The 18,697-nt window shown below is 37.2% G+C and overlaps 1 long non-coding RNA gene across 1 annotated transcript in view; it reads left to right on the top strand.

Annotated features, from left to right (window-relative positions):
* The window catches only part of LOC137849758 (uncharacterized), a 59,965-nt gene extending 41,784 nt beyond the window's left edge, over positions 1–18,181 (top strand). The window contains exons 3-4 of the long non-coding RNA XR_011092062.1: positions 14,930–15,053; positions 15,140–18,181. This is a non-coding gene — a long non-coding RNA (uncharacterized lncRNA). The remainder of the gene's footprint in view (positions 1–14,929; positions 15,054–15,139) is intronic.
* Positions 18,182–18,697: the final 516 nt, after the last annotated feature.

Here is an 18,697-nt window from a genome sequence, read left to right as displayed (position 1 = left end):
GCTTGATACAATAAACATTTTCAGTAAATGAATGGAATGAAATGTACTGCCAAAGTGGAATGCTACGGGACTTGTTCATGTTAAGCAATATCACAACTTTTGATTTCAGTGGAGTGGGGAGGGAACAGCAGGACCTCTATTTCTTGCGATACTAGTAAAAACCTAGATATTTGAGATTTTGAATCCTACAATTAACAGGGAAGATTGTACAGATAGCATTGTCTGTACTGGCAGTTAACTGAATTAGTTCAATAAAATGTAACATCTATTTTGGAGTGTGCTTTTAAAGTAAATCTCATTGCCCCACTCAACACACTTTAATTTGCTTTGTGGAGAAGTCTTAGAAAGTGAAGATGCTGTTCAGGAGTGCATTTAAAATTTTAAATACTAACAGGATTTAAGTCCATTGTACAGAAGCAAACTCCTTATCTATGAATTCAGCAAACACCATTAGTCATTAAAGAATCAGTTATGGAAAATATTTACAAAACTGTAGTAAGAGCTACCTAAGATTACTGCATTTTTACTTTTTTGTTTTGTCTCCACATTGCCTTTTATTTCTTTTTGGTGTAGTATATACATGTATACCTGCTGTATTATAAACACCTGTTTAATGAAATCGTTTAACCAATAAGATATGTTGTTGTGTTCTCTTTCTTCCCTCAGTATCCATTCTGTAAAAGAATCTTCTGTTGAGGTGACAGAAACTGAAGAGAGGAACAGATGACATGGCCTGGCATAAGTTTTCCTCTCCCATACTGCTTAATAGGTAGAAGTCTAATGGCTTATTGGTACTCTCTTCTGCTCCTATGAACTGAAAAGCAAAAGCATAGTCTTCCTTTAGATAAATGGGAGCAACTCCTGATGATAGAGGATTCTCAGAAAACAGAAGTAGGCCCCCTGACTGACTACTGATAATAGACTCAAGGAAACATACTTACAGAGATGTAACCACAAGCAAAACCTTTCAATTAATTAATCTGAATTTTATACTATTAATAACATATCTTCTTTGATCTTTGTATGCAAATAAAGACATTACATATATAACTTTAGTCAATAACTACTAAAACCGTCAGCCACCATTTTGGACTATGCTAGCTTTATACTTAAGTAATTACTGTGATAAATTTTTAGGAAAGCCTGTAATACCAGTATTAATCTTAATTACAATAATTAATACTTTCTATATTGCCATTGTGTCAGTAAGTAAGTAAATTAGACCAACTAACAGATGCAAAAGGCTCACAAAACTAAATCAGCATATTGTATAACATGAACATATTGCAAAATCCAAAATGTGTCTAAACCTTGAAGTTCAAATCCAAATCTGAAAATTCTCTCACTTAGAAGCATTTTAATGTCATGCTGCAATGTGGTGTGTTCACGAGGCTCTTTTCTGAAACTGAAGCATCTCATCTTTTAAGCAGATTGTTCTTAAAGTTTTAAAGCTTGATACCCAGTGTTCCATACAAGTTTTTATCTAGGTGTAAGTGAAATATTTAAAGGCTTCTTCTGGTTCTTTCAGAGAAGGATGGTAGTGTGCAGAGATCCAGATTAAGCCTTTCTTGTCACTCAGCAGGAAGGCGGCCTGCTCTACTTGCCTGCTCTGCTCACCTGGAGATATGGACTGCAGGCCTGACAGCCTCCCCAGCCAAAGCAATGCATTAAACTGTTCTGTCAGGTCTCAACAGCAAGGAGGCATGGACATAGTGACTATTCAACAGAAAGCATGTCTGCTGATTCTTTTCCTCTGGCACCTGCTTGGGCTAATGCCCTACAAGATGGAGCTCCAAGCAGGTTGTGTGACCACCCAGCTCTCAGGCTGTGGGGTGGGCCTGACACTACGCACTGAGATGGAGACCTAGACCAAGCACACCTGTGCAAGGTATGCCTGGGAAGATGAACAGCTCTACCTGATGACCAAGCTTCAGAAAGAGACTGAGAAACATCTGGGAGTCTGAAAGGTCAATGAAGCCACATTCTCCCTTCTCTGCTATGCACATGCCAACTTAGCACAACCACTACTGAAGCAGGACAAATACCTGATCTGCGTCATTGAGGTACACTGAGGATTAGAAGCAAGTTACTACTTGAAACTGTAAAAGGAGACTCTGTCTGTCTATTCAAATTCCATTAATGAATAGGAATGAGGCTCTGGGTATGGAAGACAAAGGATGTGAAAAGATAGAAGAAGAGACATCAATATAAGTTCTCCCTTCAAGGTTAGATCAACCAATGCTTCTTAGCAAGTGCAGCATCTAGACCAGTGCCATGAAGAAATGGCAGTGAGTTGCAGTCATAGGTGACTCCTTCCTGAAAGGAACAGAAACTCCCATCTGCAGACCCTCTTCCCAGAGAAGTTTGCTGCCTCCCTGGAGCTAGGATGAGGGATGTTACCAGTAAGCTTCCAAGCACAGAAGAGCCTTCAGTCTACTACTCGCTCCTCTTTCATGTGGGCACCAGCAATATAGCAACAGGAACCCTGAGGTCTATCAAAAGAGTCTTCAGAGCCCTGGGGAGAGAACTAAAGGACTGAGGAACACAGACAGTGTTTTCCTCAGTCCTCCCAGTAATTGGGAGAGACAGGGAAATAAACAGGTGAGCCCAGGTTATCAATGCCTTTCTCCAGGATTAGTGCCTCCACCAGAATTTTGGGTTTTATAATCATGGAAGATTCTTCAAGATGAAAGGTCTTTGGGGGGGTGGGGAGAGGGATATCATTAGGAACGATTAGTTACATTGAGGTTAAGCCATGGGATGGTATGACACCATCTGAGGGTGGAAAGGCTAATGGGACCATCTGTGTTGCCCCAGGGAGCACTACAGATTCAGGAGAATATCTGAAATGGTTCTATATCAATGCATACAGTATTAGGAACAAATTGAATGAACTGGAATCTTTGGTCCTTTCCCAGAGATATGACATCATTGGTATCGAGTCCCACAACTCGAGTGCTGGGATGGAAGGCTATTGACTGTTCAGGAAGGATAAGCAGGACAGTAGAAAGTAGATGTCAGCAAAATAAGTAAGTAGAGGTGTTGTGCTGTATGTAAGGGAGAGATTAAAGTATACAGCCATTGCTGTTAGGGATGACACAGTAGAGAGACTCTGGGTGAGGACTGATGGGACAGATAGCAAAGCAGATCTTGTCATGGGTGTCTATTACTGACAGCCCACCTAGGACAATGGCAATTAGGGTAAATCTCAGAATTGGTTGCGCTTGTCCTTATGGGAGACTTCAGTTTCCCAGACATAAACAGGGAATATCATACTTCCATGACAAGTAAGTATGGGAAATTCCTAAAGAATGTTGTAGAAGTTCTGTCACAAGTACTGATTGAGCCTTCTAGGCAAATTGCCGCCCTGTTCTTTGAGAATAGGGAAGGCATTGTGGGTGATGTGATGGTAGGTGTCTGTCTTGGTCGCAGTGATCATGAAATAGTTGAGTTCAATAGTTTTGGTAAAAGGAGAGAAAATTTCAGCAGAGATGCCACACTGGACTTCAAGAGAGCAAACTTTAACCTTCCATGAGAACTGTTCACTTTTCAAGAAGCACCTTTTAAAAGCCCAGGAGCAGGCAATACCACAAAGTCAAGAAAGATGGACAAAAGACCATCCTGTCTGAACAGGGAACTGCTCCTGGAACTAGGGCAGAAAAGCAAAATATATGACTTCTGGAAGTAAGGTCTGGCTTCACAGGGAGAGTACAGAGCTGCAGTTCATACTTGAAGGGAGAAAACAAGAAAAGCCAAAGACCAGCTTCAGTTGACACTGGCCACTGTGGTGTCAAAAAAAAAAAAAAAAAAAAAAAAAAAAGGGCTTTTTCAAATACATCAATAGCAAGAAGAGGTCAAAGGAAAGCATTGAACTGATACTTGAAGCAGATCATCATAGTAAGGGTAAAGAAAAGCTGGGGTCATTTAATGTTGTGGGGTTTTTTTGTTTGTTTTGTTTTGTTTTTTGGTTGGTTGGTTTTGTTTGTTTGTTTTTCCCCTCAGTCTAGTATTAGACCCATAGACCTTGGGTTGCCCAGTCCTCAAAAGTAGAGGACCGTGTCTGGGAGAGCAGTGACTTTCCTTACGTGGTCACCAAAAATGTAAGGGAACAGTTGCATCAGTTCAACATTCATAAGTCCTTGTGTCCTGAAAAGATTCTCCCCAGAGTACTGAGGGAGCTAATGGACTCATGCATTAGGGTTATAGCCAAACCCCTCTCAATAGTTTGCCAAAGGCTGTAGGAGACTGGGGGGTCCCTCCTGACTGGAATCTAGCCATTGGTAAAGCCATCTACAAAAAGTGCATAAGAGAAGACCCAGGAAACTATAGACCTATTCATTTAACTTCAGTTCCTGGAAGAGTTACGGAGAAGACTATCCTGGATGTTATGGAAAGCTGTTATCAAGCATAGTTAATATGGGTTCATCAAGGGAAAGTCCTTCCTTAGTACTTTGATCTCCTTCTATGATAAGGTCCCACCTCCACTTGGTGGATGAAGGGAAGGCATTGGATGTAATCTTTCCGGATTTTAGTAAGGCTTTTGATACTGTCTCTCACACATCCTTTTGGAGAAATTATCCAACTGTGAGATGAAGAGATTTGCTACACTGGGCGATGAACTGGCTGAATGGCAGAGCTCAAAGGATTGTAGTGAAAGGGGCTACATCTGGCTGGCAGCCAGTCACTAGCAGTGTTGTCCAGGTCTCAGTTACCAGGACAGTCCTGTTCAACATGTTTATCAATTATCTGGATGCAGGAGTGGAATGTATCCTCAGCAAGTTTGCTGATGAGACTAAACTGGGAGGTGCTGTTTACTCTGGAGGGGCAAGAGTCCTTGAAGAGGGATCTAGATACATTGGAGAACTAGACAATCATCAGTGGCATGAAGTCCAATATAAGTAAATGCCAGGTTCTGCACCTGGAATAGAGTAATGCTGGGCACAGGTACAGACTGAAAGACTAGTGGTTACAGAACAGCTAAGAAGAAAGGAATCTGGGGTACTGGTCAACAGTAGGCTCAGCATGAGTCGTCATTTACCCTGGATAAAGGATGAAACTTAATACAGTAGAACGGAATACTTTGACAGAGATTCAGATACTTGCAGTTGGAGGTATATAAGCAGAGCAGATAGTATTTCATAACTGACTTTAAAAGCACAGTAACCAATTCAAGGAGAAACAACAGGGAATAGTAATACTTATTTTTTCGCTATGTATTTGTGTGAATAAACACTTATTGAGAAATATTGATTTTCCTGGTGCTATAAATAGTTTACAACTAAGGATGTCAGATGCCTTTCATGTTACTTTTCAACTGCAACAAATTCTAACCTACATTATATAAAGCACAGAGAAAGGATAATTATTTGCCTTACGATACTCACAGTACTTGGATTTTTGACATGTAGGGGTTCAGAGGAATGAGTTTGTCTTTTAAGAACCTATTAATATAGAAGTCCTTCTAATTCCTGTGCTTTACACTGCAAGTGCTTTTAGCCATTTGCTTTTCAGTATCTTTTCAGACCCATATAACAATATTCTTTGTTGGTTTTCTGCATCAGTTACATTATTATGTGCACTCTTATAATACTTTATGATACTTAATAAGCTAGTAATTGTTATTATATTTTCATATTTTTCAATTCCCTTCACTGCCCTTGTTTTGTTAGTTCTTCCCTCACAACCCCTGAGACATGCTGACACTATTGTCTGCAAAAAAAAGAAAAAAAATAAGAAAAAAGAACAATTTTAAACATTACTGCTTTAAAAATAAATATTTTGTATAATAATTCAGCATAGTCTTGTCCACCCCACAACCACACAAGCTGTTGTTGTACCATTAAAAATGGGAAGGAAAAAAAAAAAAAAAAAAAAAGCGGTGGTGGGAACCAGAAATTCAGGTTCAGAAAGCTGTACCTGAGTAACCTAGCACTGCTGCCAAAATCAGTAGAATGGCCTAAGGCTAGTTATCTATATCTCTCAGGCACAGCATACTTGAGAGTCATTCAAATGGAAGCACCAACAGGATGGCTGCAGCTGGAGGGAAAAGTTATGCCATATTGTCATCAAGATCTCAGCAAGCAATGAAAAATGACAGCAAAAAATACAAAAGGCATAAAGACATTTGCTTACTGAGTTGCAAGTATGATTTGTGATTGCCAAATCTGCAAAAGACATTTCAGATGTATCTGCTTGAAGGGCCAGAAAGACATGACAGAGCTATCAAGGCTACCTCAGAGTCACAGGGGGGGAGTCCGAAGAGGATGTACTTAAACAGCTGAGAATAGTAACTGATCCAGATGAGTTGACTGCATACATGCTAGGCAGAAGCTCTATACTCAGTAAGTTCATCTGAATTTTCTATCCAGTCCCTAAAAAAATGTGGCATTGTGTAAGATACAAAAGAACCTCCTGTGAAGTCAGAATTAATGACCATCAAGGAACGAGGCAGCTGATCTGGAAGACACATGGAAAAGTATGCTCTGAAAAGATAAATCTTGGAATAAAAATTTATGCTTCAGAACTCTCGGATCTGCAACTTTTCAGCTCTGTGGGTTTGCCTAGAACTGAGCTTCTAGCACATCTTAGTCTGGTTCTACTTCTTTGCTGCCTTTGGAGATCTGTAACATTAATCTACTGATTATTTATCACTGATCATAGAGCTTTTCTCAAATGCATTTCCACAAAGAATATACTAAATAACATTTGTATTATTCCCATAGTTTCAGAATATTCCTAGTACCAAACAGAAGAGACAAGGCCAGTTTAGGGCTCCATAACACACTGTGCTCCTTTTTAGATATACATTAACATAAGAGGGCACATGACAGTGGACCATGGAAAGGAGCATCTACCAGAAGCATATTGATCTAAGCAGTGAAGGGAACCAGGCCTAGGCAGCATGAAAGTGATGAGCAGAAGATGAAAGACCATTAAATGTGTCTCTCAAACATGCCTATCTCCATGTATAAAAGTGGAAGGAATAGGAGAAAAAAATTCATTCCATCATATGTAGACAGGCTACTAATGGCACTCAGGAAACTTTCTCCCATATTTCTATATTTTTCATGACCATTGGATGTGTTATCCAGTATGCAATATCTGAGAAAACTGAAAACTCCTCATATGACACAAGAAGATATTGTGCAACTTCTGTGACAGATGATGCTTCTCTAACAGCTCTAGCCCTGGCAGAGCCATATACTTTAAGAAAACTACCACAGAACATTCCTTAGTATATTCAGACAATGATGAAAAGGTTGTTACATTAACACTTTGCAGGTTTTCTTAGAAAATGGAAAATAAAACAAAATAAAACAAAACAAAATAAAATAAAATAAAATAAAATAAAATAAAATAAAATAAAATAAAATAAAATAAAGTGAAAAAAAGAGAAAATCTGACAGAGGTAATAACTTTTTTTGGTCAAATTTGGACAAGGTTGAAGTAGAAGCTACCAACAATGAAGGCTCATGACATGTGGTAACAACTATAGAATGGAACAGTATATGATGAAGATCACAGGGTGTCAACTATCACAGTCCTCCAGATTAAATCAATATACATTAATAATTTATAAATATTCATATTTTTGGAATATCAGAATTTCCTTTTTTTTTTCCAGTGTGGTGTGGATGGTCTTGAGTTGCAAAACCTTTAGGTCATTACTGGTGTAGATACATGACAGATAAAGGTTGGGCTTTAGATTAACTGTGACTGAGGAAAACTGGTTGTATAATTTCGCAGGTATAAAATGAAATCATGACAATCAATTCATAAATTAGCTTCTCCAAAGCTAATGACAATGTGGTGTTATTTTGTTGATCTTCATATAGGATGTTTTTGACAGTTCATCTATGACTGACTATCAAAATAAAAATCAGTGTGGGTGTTCTTATCACACTATATTGACATGATTTTTCTGCTGACTATGCAGTTAGTAATAGTATGTACTCTTAAATAATATGCACTTAAGGTAATCTAACGATAAAGACTGAAATTTAATATGTTTACTCTTTAATCAAAGATATCACGTAATGGTGTCCAAACCTCCAGAGATTTCTTAGACTTAACAGAAGAAATATTGCAAAGCAACTGTTAACACTGTGGTGTTTCATATAAACTTTTGAAGCAAAACAACCATATCCCTTCCATTTTCCTCACAAGTGCCAGCTCAGGTGATACCTCAGAGAATCTTTTTGCAAAACAAACCAAATGGTGTAGAGTCTATTTGGGTCCCTAATCAATTAAGATCAGCACAGCACCACATGCTAACAGCCATACAAAGCCAGTATCAATCTAGAAGTGGCAGTTATTGGTATCCCTTCTGAGCACTTTTTGCTCAGAAAAGTATAGGGAGGTCTACCTTCCATGCATCTGAAGTTTGGTCTTCTCCCAAGGAGAAACTGTTTCAAGAGTCCATGAGTGTAGCTGTAAAAATAATGACTAGAGCAAGTTCGTAACAATCAAGACACAGATTTCAACACAATTCTTCTCTGTGGACTTCATTTGTTTTCCAATCTTTTGTTGACATTGTTCAGCCAAAATCTCCTCTACAAGGAATTATTCTTACTGTCTTCACAATAATGAGCCACCTGCAAAAACAACTTGGCAAAATCCAAAGTTGATTAATTTAGTTTTGTATTGGATTAACTGTACTATCTCCCCTGGCTAGTTACAAAAAGAGCTTATATCAACAGAAAAGTTATTGTTCCCCAGCCAGATGAGTCTTACGAACTCTCATATGACTACTGTCATGGGAGAACAGTCACTTACAAGGTTATGACCAAACGAAGTTCAAAACCTTGAATTATCTACTAAACAAAGAACTGTGAGCTGCAAATTCTAGATATGGAAGCAGTCCCTGTATGACTATCTTATATCCATCCAGCATTCCCTGGAGAAAAATATATATGTGCTTACACTGCATGCATAAGAGATACAGTGCCTTTGGCCTCAGTCACATATAGTACATTTGTGCAAACTAACCGTACAATATGTGATCAGTAAATTTAGATTTCTGGGAGTTCACACAGAGACAGGCAAGTTATCTAGTGATTCACAGAAGCTCCAAAAAGGCTTTCAGATGCTCTGAAATATGGATAAATAGAAAATCATACACATATTAAACCTGCATAAACTAACATTAAAACAAAACAAAGGTTAGAACCTGAGAAATCCAGCTGCATGGTAGTCTTGATAGTAATAATCCTGAAGTTGAATGTGATTTTTTTTTTTTACCATAAAATTGGTACCCAAAATTTTTTTCAGAAAAAGGATACTTAAAATCTTTAGTTTGTTAAAAATAATCCCTCCACAGTCACACAGAAGGAGAGGAAACACCCACTAAGAATGCCAAGAATATTCCATAGAATGTATTTATGCTGGTGGTAAGTGCCAGATGTTAGCACTTGCATATGTTTTCAGTGTTAATGCAGATTGCAGCACAGTGGACACAGCTTTAGTAAGTAGTGGTCTTTCTACAATTCATGACAGTAAAGTGCTGGTTCCTGCACTTTGGTCATGACAACCCCATGCAACGCTACAGGCTTGGGGCAGATTGGCTCGAAAGCCATGCAGAGGAAAAGGATCTGGGGGTGCTGATTGATACTCACCTGATCATGAGCCATCAGTCAGTGTGCCCAGGTGGCCAAGAAGGCCAAAGGCATCCTCACTTGTATCAGGAATAGTGTAGCCAGCAGGACCAGGGCAGTGATCACCCTTTTGTATTCCACTCTGGTGAGGCTGCACATTGAGTATTGTGTTCAGTTTTGGGCCCCTCAGTACAAGAAGGAAATCAAGGCCCTGGAGAGTGTGTCCACAGAAGGTCTACAAAGCTGGTGAAAAGCCTGGAACACAAGTCTTATGAGGAGCTGTGGGGAGTTTGGGGTTCATAAGTTGTGACAGAAGTTGTGGGGAGCTGGGGGTCAGCCTCTTCTCGCACATAACTAGCGATAGGACTAGAGGGAATGGCCTCAAGTTGCACCAGGGCACATTCAGTTTGGAAATTAGGAGACTTCTCAGAAAGAGTAGTCAGACATTAGAATGGGTTTCCAGTGAGGTGGTGGAATCACCATCTCTGGGGGTGTTCAAGGAAAGGTTGGGCCTGGCACTCAAACTATATAATACGGATCAGATTGAATTAATGATAATCTCTTCACTTGATTGAATTGTGTGTGAATTCTTGTGGGAAATTTATGCAAATCCACATTTAACTGGGAGAGATTTTATCTTTTTTTCATCATATCTGTAAATATCCACTTCTTTTCTACTATTATTATTAATTTGAAGAGTGAATAAAATAAAATTAATATGTCTGTTCCCTGATAGTTACGTAGTAGAAATAAAATTCAGCTATGTTTTCATAAATGCAACTAACTCATTAATTTATACTGCTTTTGAAATAAGTAGTGGTTAAGCAGTTCTTGGAGCTAACAATGCTGGATTTCTTCTGCTATTTCAAGTGTGGCCTTGGGCAAATCACCTCCCCATGCCTTTCAATCTCCACCCAGAAAAAAAGGACTAATAATACTTATCTGCCTCAGAGGTGGTATTAGGCTTAATTCATTACTGTTTGTAAAAGCTGATAAACATCTAGTTTCCAGGGTACACATTATCACTAATAGATTAGCTCCTATTAGATACACTATATGAGTTCAAGCTCCCTACAATATTGTCATTTAACTGGAGCTAAACAACTGTGACTGTCAACTGCAAAATGTCAGGAAATACTTTCCTTTTAATTTTCAGCCTGCAGGAAAAATATGAACTTTGCATGGATGTCTCTCAAGAAAATGTTGTTCCCAACAAATAATTCATTTTTTTTCTACATGCTGATCCTTACAAATAGCTCTGACATCCTCACTTTTATGAAGTTCAACATTATACATAACATGAACCATGTCAGACACATTAAATGAGATATATATTATTGTGTCAAAAATGCAGATTTGATTCTTGACAAGAGATAAGGGTTAAAAAATAAATACATCATTGAGGTGAAACTGTAACATACAAATTAATCTCCTGTCCCCTAAAAATATAATATAATTTCTTAGCAACTGCCAGAGGCACTATCGTGTAATTTCTGGTCACAAGGTGGTATGAGACTAAACTGAAAGAGTGTGATTCAGCCACCCTGTAAGGAACTGTAGAGATCTGATGATTACCTCCAAGTACGGAAGTCAAAATGGAAGGTAAATTGGGATGTGTGATTCCAACTGCAGTAAGAATAGGGATTTTAATGGAGCTAGAGGATAAAACATTTCTTTAAAAGAGATAGAGAATAATTTACATGCTGAATTCAAGGGAATTTGAGTCTTTGAGGAGAATAATGTGATGACAGACAGGAGCAAGTAGTAGAAGAAACAAAATTTAATGGAGGATGACAAGATTTAGTCAACTCTACTACAGACTTGCAGACAACTTGTATGTGTTATATGCACTGTGAGTATGACTCCTAGGTAACAGGTCTTTGAGTGTAAGTGCATCACAACAACTCTAGGGAAACTCTAAGTTTAACCAGAGCTCAGTAAAATTGTGGTCAGTAAATGAAATCTTTACTCTGAGGGGCATAATTGTCCAGCATCTGCTGAGCTCAAAACTTAATAGGGTATATGATCCAATAACATCCGTTTGTCCCAGAAGAAGATAGTCAAAAATTTCCATCTTGCCTTCTACACTGTGCTTACAGATCCTCAGAGAACACATTGGCTGACAGTGAGTTCCTGCAAATATTAAAAATAAAAATATCTATCTCATAATTAAACTATAAAGGTTTAATCATTGGTTTAGGCAGAGTAACTTCTTGCTTCACAAAGCCAGATAAATGTTGAATCAGGAGATAAAGTGAATAGTTTTACATGGATATAGCAATTAATTGCAGATTAAGTGGTAGTCTGTTGAATAGCTTCATTCCCAGATCATTAGAGGAGGGAGGCTAATTTACTTTAAAGTCATGTAACTAAATAATAATGCCTTCAGATGTGTATTTACTATAAAATGCAACAACTTTGAGTACTCAGCATCAGGCATGTAGCAAAGCCTTGATAAAGTGCCTTGATAAAGATATTGATATTTATCTAGAGTAGACTCAGGCTTTACTCAAGACCACTACAGATTACTAAATCTAGTAATCATGGAAGAACTGTCTGCACTTGAATAATTGAGTCTGGGACCTTACTATAGACTGGTTATTGGGGTGAATTGCAATGTGAGTTTCAGCTGACTGAAGTTGCAGATGGTGTTTCTAATTCTTTCCTAGACATGTTAGGTATCATCTGGGTCACAAGGACCTTTTATGAACAGGACAACAACTAGGAGTAACTGCCCCAAAAAATAAAAAAAATAAAATAAAAAAATAATAAAAAAGATGCATACTAACTCTGACAGACCTGCTCAAAAGATAAATATAGCTATAGTGAATTTTCTCTTCCTTCCTTCCTTCCTCCTTCCTTCCTTCCTTCCTTCCTTCCTTCCTTCCTTCCTTCCTTCCTTCCTTCCTTCCTTCCTTCCTTCCTTCCTTCCTTCCTTCCTTCCTTCCTTCCTTTCTTTCTTTTTCTTTCTTTCTTTCTTTCTTTCTTTCTTTCTTTCTTTCTTTCTTTCTTTCTTTCTTTCTTTCTTTCTTTCTTTCTTTCTTTCTTCTTCTTTCTTTCTTTTTTCTTTCTTCTTCTTTCTTTCTTTCTTTCTTTCTTTCTTTCTTTCTTTCTTTCTTTCTTTCTTTCTTTCTTTCTTTCTTCTTTCTTTCTTTCTTTCTTCTTCTCTTTCTGTACATATCTCAAACTTTCAACTCTGTAAATTTGTCTTCTGGTTTACTTCCTGGTACCTTGACCAGGGAACCTTAACAAAGATGTGGATCATGTAGTTTTTGGTGTTTTGTCAAATTAGCTATTTGTTCACACTGTTTGTATGGTATTTCTGTCATGGGTTTACTCCTCTGAAACAAAATCTGTGTGTTTCTGGGAGTATAAACATTTCAGAGATTCTTTACTGTAAGCAGTGTAGATAAAATAACATCAGGCTTAGCTCCCACTGTTCAAATGGGAACAGCTCCCAGTCCATATGCTGTATACCACTCTAGTGAGCTGCATAATAGACATCTTACTAATACAAGTACTTGAAGATAACAATCACAAAAATAAAAAAATAATAAATAAATAAATAAATCACAAATCATGTCATAGGACCCACACACAAATTATCCTGTGTGGATGTGGTCAGCCAGATCTGGTGGGTGGTAGCCCTGAAAAGTGCAAGACAAACTGATTCATACTATATTGCATGTGGACCAGAGAAATCATTCTTTGGAGTGAATGATGCCATTACTAGCGATGAACCCTTCTTAACTCCTGCCTTGTCTTAATGTTTTCTAACACAGACACAGTCTGATATGTAGCAAATGCAAACTGCAGAGCCCAAAGCAATGTCATGAAGAAGCTGCCAGTGACAGGGCAGATGAGGCCCCAGTGATATCCAGCACCAAAGGCAATCTCACTGACTCTGGACTTCAGAGATTGGGATCACTTTTTGCCCCAAATTTCACATGGGCATAGATCACCTAGAAGGGCTACCCAGCTCCTGCCATTAGATATAATTTTCACAGTTTGGTCTAAATGGCAGATGGGCTAGCCATGCAAAATATTATAATAGTGCCACTCAGAAAAGTGACATAAAGATGATTTTAAGTTATTCTGTAGTCTGAATTCTGTTTGGTTTTGTTCTGCCATACCTGCTCTCAAGAGTCAAACACATGAGTGCAGTGACAGAGAACTTAATCCAGCTTGGTTTATTTATACCTGAAAAGATGCAGGCAGTTTTAGGAAAATATAAGTTTAAATTTTTCAGTAAGGAAGACTGAATTCATCAAAGAACTATCTTCCCCTCAGTTTCTCATCTGGTACATGGATTCTGGTGAAGATAACAAAAAAACATATTGCATACCTATTTGAAATTACACATTTCCTATCACAAAGAATGCAATGTTTTTGCACTGACCTAACATTCCACAATGAGCATTTTTTCTTTTCTTTTTTTTTTCAGAGCAAGAATTTTGTTTTTCATTCCTATCACATTCTTCACATTTCATTTAATGAAAAATACTTCCACAATGTTCCAACTAATAACTGATTAAACCAGTAGAAGAAACACATTTTTTTGTTTATTTTCTTTTCTGACAACCTGTGACTATACAGACATAAGGTACTCTACCTTCCTTTGAAATGTCATTATTCATGAGTATGAGCTTCTGCTTCTAATTTAAATACTCAAGACTTCTACCATTTTATTTTTGTTTTCAAATGACTTCTGTATTACAGTTTGTTTTGGGGGCATTTTTCATATCAGCAGGGTAAGATTAGCATTGACATTTGTCATGAGCTATTGAAGAGACAGCAGGAATGCAGTGTTAATGTTGATAGCAGTTTTCGATTTCCATCATACCAGCCTCAGAGCTCCTGCTGACATTATAACACTAACTCAAATATTAACATAAAATATTGAAAATACCATATGGATGCTGTTTGTGAATACTTGCTGTGAATGCTGAAGAGATGTTTTGCTCACAATAAATATTTATAACACTGTATGAAATGGCACAGACATTAACTGTAAAAAAGAACTTTCATCATAGCATTGAAGATGTGGCAAAGCCCTTCATTTAGTGAAAGCACATTAAAATGCAGCAATAGTCTTCACTATTCTGAATATGAACAAGTTTCTTAGGCCTATATTCTGGTCTCACTGAAGTTGAAGGTAAAACATCCCTTTGTATTTGTTGGCGAGAAATGGGTCTTTACAAGCGTAATATGTTTTATAGTTGTAGACATTCTAGAGGTCAGTAAGTAGGTTAAAAACTGTAATTTATTTATTTATTTATTTATTTTTACTTAGTCAATAAATGACACAGTCTGATGAGGATCTATTCTCATTTCAGTAAAGACAGTATGTTGTCATCTGTGTGAACCACAATCTCCTTTTCAAAATCGGAAAAACAACAACAAAAAAAAAACACCCAACAATTACTTCCTCACAATGTTTCTGTAAGCATAAATTTCAAGGTTAGTATGGCATTGGCACACTATTCATGTGGTACAAAACACAGCTGTTCAATTGATTCTTTCTTTTTCCAACCCAGTGTTCACAGATTTGTGAGTACAGTGATACAAGCCTCGTTGCAAAGGATTACCCTAGCCAAGCTGCAAAACTTCAGTGCTACCTATCACAGATGGAAGACTGATGCCAACATAACCTTTACATCTGGGAAACTGAGATAATGTGAAATATAAAAGGACTGGCTAGTGCAAGGGGTCCAGACTCCAAACATTACTGGATTATGGAAATACCTTATCTACAATGCCAGATCTCTTTTCTAAACTTAGGAGCCAGGTTCCTGAACTAAGGTATTTATTTAGCTTTTTGTTTTCTTAATTAATAAAAAAAATAAAGAGAGAAAAAAGAATAAAGAATAAATTAAAAAAAAAAAAAAAAGAGAGAGAGAGAGAAGAACTTCAGAAATAGAAGTGATGCTGCAAGCCCAGTCTTCCTTCTATTCTGGGTATGTTATTGTTATGCTTAGGCTCTTGTTTCATGTAGGAAAACCTGGGGATATCGTACCTTAAATCTGCTATATTCCTTTTTAAACAGGGCAGGAAATGCACCCACTAGTACCACTACTCAAATTCTGCTGCTGGGAATGATGTTCTGCACCTTGAACTGTGGAAATGGTGATAACTAACCCTTTTATTCTACTGCTGATATAATTTAGTTAGTCTGACTGTTTACTGAAATGATTTCTGTGAACATTATGAACTGTTATCCTGGAGCTAGTAACATTTCGTGCACCTGTATCTGCTCTTTGGATTCCTGTTAGGCACACATATCCCTTTGAATCTCTTTATATAAACACATGTGTATGAAAATCATAATTGTTTTACAGATACATGTTTGCCCTCATCAAAATTTGAGTCCTATGCTGGTGTGAATCTGGCATGTTGCATCCTTTTGTGTGAGCCTGGGAGCACTGGTTAATCTAACACAGACTCATGCAGGAAGCTGTGGCCAGAAGTTGCTCTAGAGTACTGCTTCTGCAGAAATCTATGTTCTTACTAATGCAAAATTCAGAGAAGTAACTTAGGAAAATTGAAGAAAGCCACTAACACTAACACACAGAAAGCAGTCACAGTGACACACAAACACTTCTTTTTCACTGCAAGGATTTCCTACTGATAGCCTTCTCCCATGCAGAATGACTCTATCATTACATTAGCAGAAATTTTGCCATAAAGAACCTACTCACCTAATTTAAATACAGTATAATTTACTTTATTTTTATTTGAGCCTCAGATTACCCTAGAAGCATAAAATATCTCAGAAACATGTTGTTTATTTGTGTTTAAGCTTATAGAACAGTGTAGCCCGTTAGCACATATATAGAGTAGATCTATCAAATGAGAAATAGACATAAGGCCCATTAATGATAATGTGAGCTCTGTGCATGAAAGTGTGAAACAAAACACTTTTGCCTGCTTTTGGAAGTATTCTTTTTCTATATTAACTGAAAAGCCTCTAAAACAATAGGAATGCTTAAGCCCAGCTCTCTAAATATGTAGTCAAACCAATATAAATATGATTTTGTTTAAAAGAATACATTTGGGCTGACAACCAGTGAGCTGTGGCTCAGCGATAAACCTTGGCAAATGGGGTTTATAATGGAAACACTGACAGATTCCCTGCCCTCACAGCACTATCGTTATCTATTGCATTGCACATTAAACACACATATCACCTGATAAATACATAGCATGTTAAATCTGATAAAACTTTTACTGAATCAAACAGACAAGGAGTTGAACATGATAAACAAGCTCCTTTATCTGATCCATCAGTTTCAGAAACAGATAAGTAAACAACTGAACATGATACAGTATATCACTGTCATGTGATTAAGGTCACCCCTTGGGAATTGCCATCCTCAGAGCAAAAGCTGTGGTTTAAAAATCTATCCATGAGGTTTTATGTATATATTTTTACTTAAGATAACAAACTTTAATAAGTAAACTTTGTGAATTGACTAATTTTCAGCTAACATTGAAAATATAAGGAGGCTCCTGCATTAGCAGTACTCAAAAGAGCATGCATGTACTCACCTCTTTCAAAATAGACAATTCCTTTATACAGAACTATTTATTCATTTTAGCATATATGTTAATTTTTAGTTATTTATTTATTTCAAGGATATCCCAGAAAACGGAAGCTAGCTAGACCAGGAATTAATTTGGCCAAAAGACAGATCTTCATAGGATGGAGTGAAAATTATTTCATTAAATTTATGACAGCATGGTTGCTCCTGGTGGAAGAAGTTATTTTATGGGTTCAGTTCTGCAGGAGTGTGGAAAGCTGCAGTAAGAGATGAGTAGAGCTGCCGGCAGGATACTGAGGAGGATAGGTTGTTAAATGTGATAGGAAGGTGAGCAGATTAGGTACTGCAGTTTGGTTTGCAATAGAGAATAGTGTGCTGATTACATGTCATGTGAGGCTAAACTGTTGGATGTGAGAGTTAATATTTCATGGAAACCATGGAAGCCTGTTCTGTGTGTAGCCAAGTTTCATGTATTTCTGTGCTTTTTTTTTTTTTTTTTTTTTTTTTTTTTTTTTTTTTTCTGAATGCATTTCTCAAGTACACTTGAATAAGCCACTGGTTTTAGCTGGTACCAGGATCAAATGAAAATACTTTACCTAGCTGCTGTGCATATCAGTTCTGCACATTGGATTGTACTTTAAGTACCTGTGTTCTAGCCATACTCTTTTTTTCTGCATATCACAGTCACCATCTCCCTCGGTCATTGATGTTCAGAGCTGATTAACTGCAATTTTGGAGCATGGCAGTCAGACTCCAGGACATCCAGAATCATGCCTCTGTCTCTGGTGAGCAACTGGTCCCCAGAGCAAGGTGAAAAAATCATCTGCATGGATCATTACAGATGGAACTAACCACAGGGAGAATGTCTGATTTTCTTACATGTCATTTAATGCCTTGATATATATTTTCATATCTATTTTTATCATTAGATATTTTGTTAATAATCCTATACCTATTGAGTCCTGGTAAACTGTCACTTCAATTCTCTCAGAAAAGTGAGAAAAAATATGAAAAAAAAAAATACATATTTCTTTTCCTGTATGAATGTGTGCCCCTAAATTTCTTTGAGAGCCCTCAGGGAAAAAAAAAAAAAAAAAAAAAAAAAAAGTTATCTGACTTTTAAACATTGATTAATACTTTTTCTTTCATTTGTAGTTCTCTAGTTTGGTTTTCTTCAGAAATTTTTGGATTTTAGCCTCTGTTACCTCTAATGTTTAATGTATTTTCTCATGCAGTTTCACAGTATTAAAAAAATGCCAAAAACAGACTATTTTCATATAAGTACAAAGTTGATTCATTTTATAAAAATCCTTTGAAAATTAAAAAATACTTTGGAATTTTATTTTGCATCATTTTATGATTATAAAAAAAAAAAAAAGCTGTTGTGTTACTTTGAAGAGCCTCCTTTCAATCCTCCTCCATATAGAATCTAATTGGATGGACAACCTGACAAAGACATATTTAGCCTGAGAGCTTGACAGTATCTGACAAGGTCAGAGTCCACCACTCAAGCTTTTCTTGTTTAGTCTTGTAATAATTTATTCTGTTTTTCTTCTTTAACCA

This window comes from Anas acuta, chromosome 1 (assembly GCF_963932015.1).
Source record: "Anas acuta chromosome 1, bAnaAcu1.1, whole genome shotgun sequence".
Lineage (NCBI taxonomy): Eukaryota > Metazoa > Chordata > Aves > Anseriformes > Anatidae > Anas > Anas acuta.
Note: the sequence above shows the minus strand (reverse complement) of the source record. Positions and strands in the feature narration are given on the sequence as shown.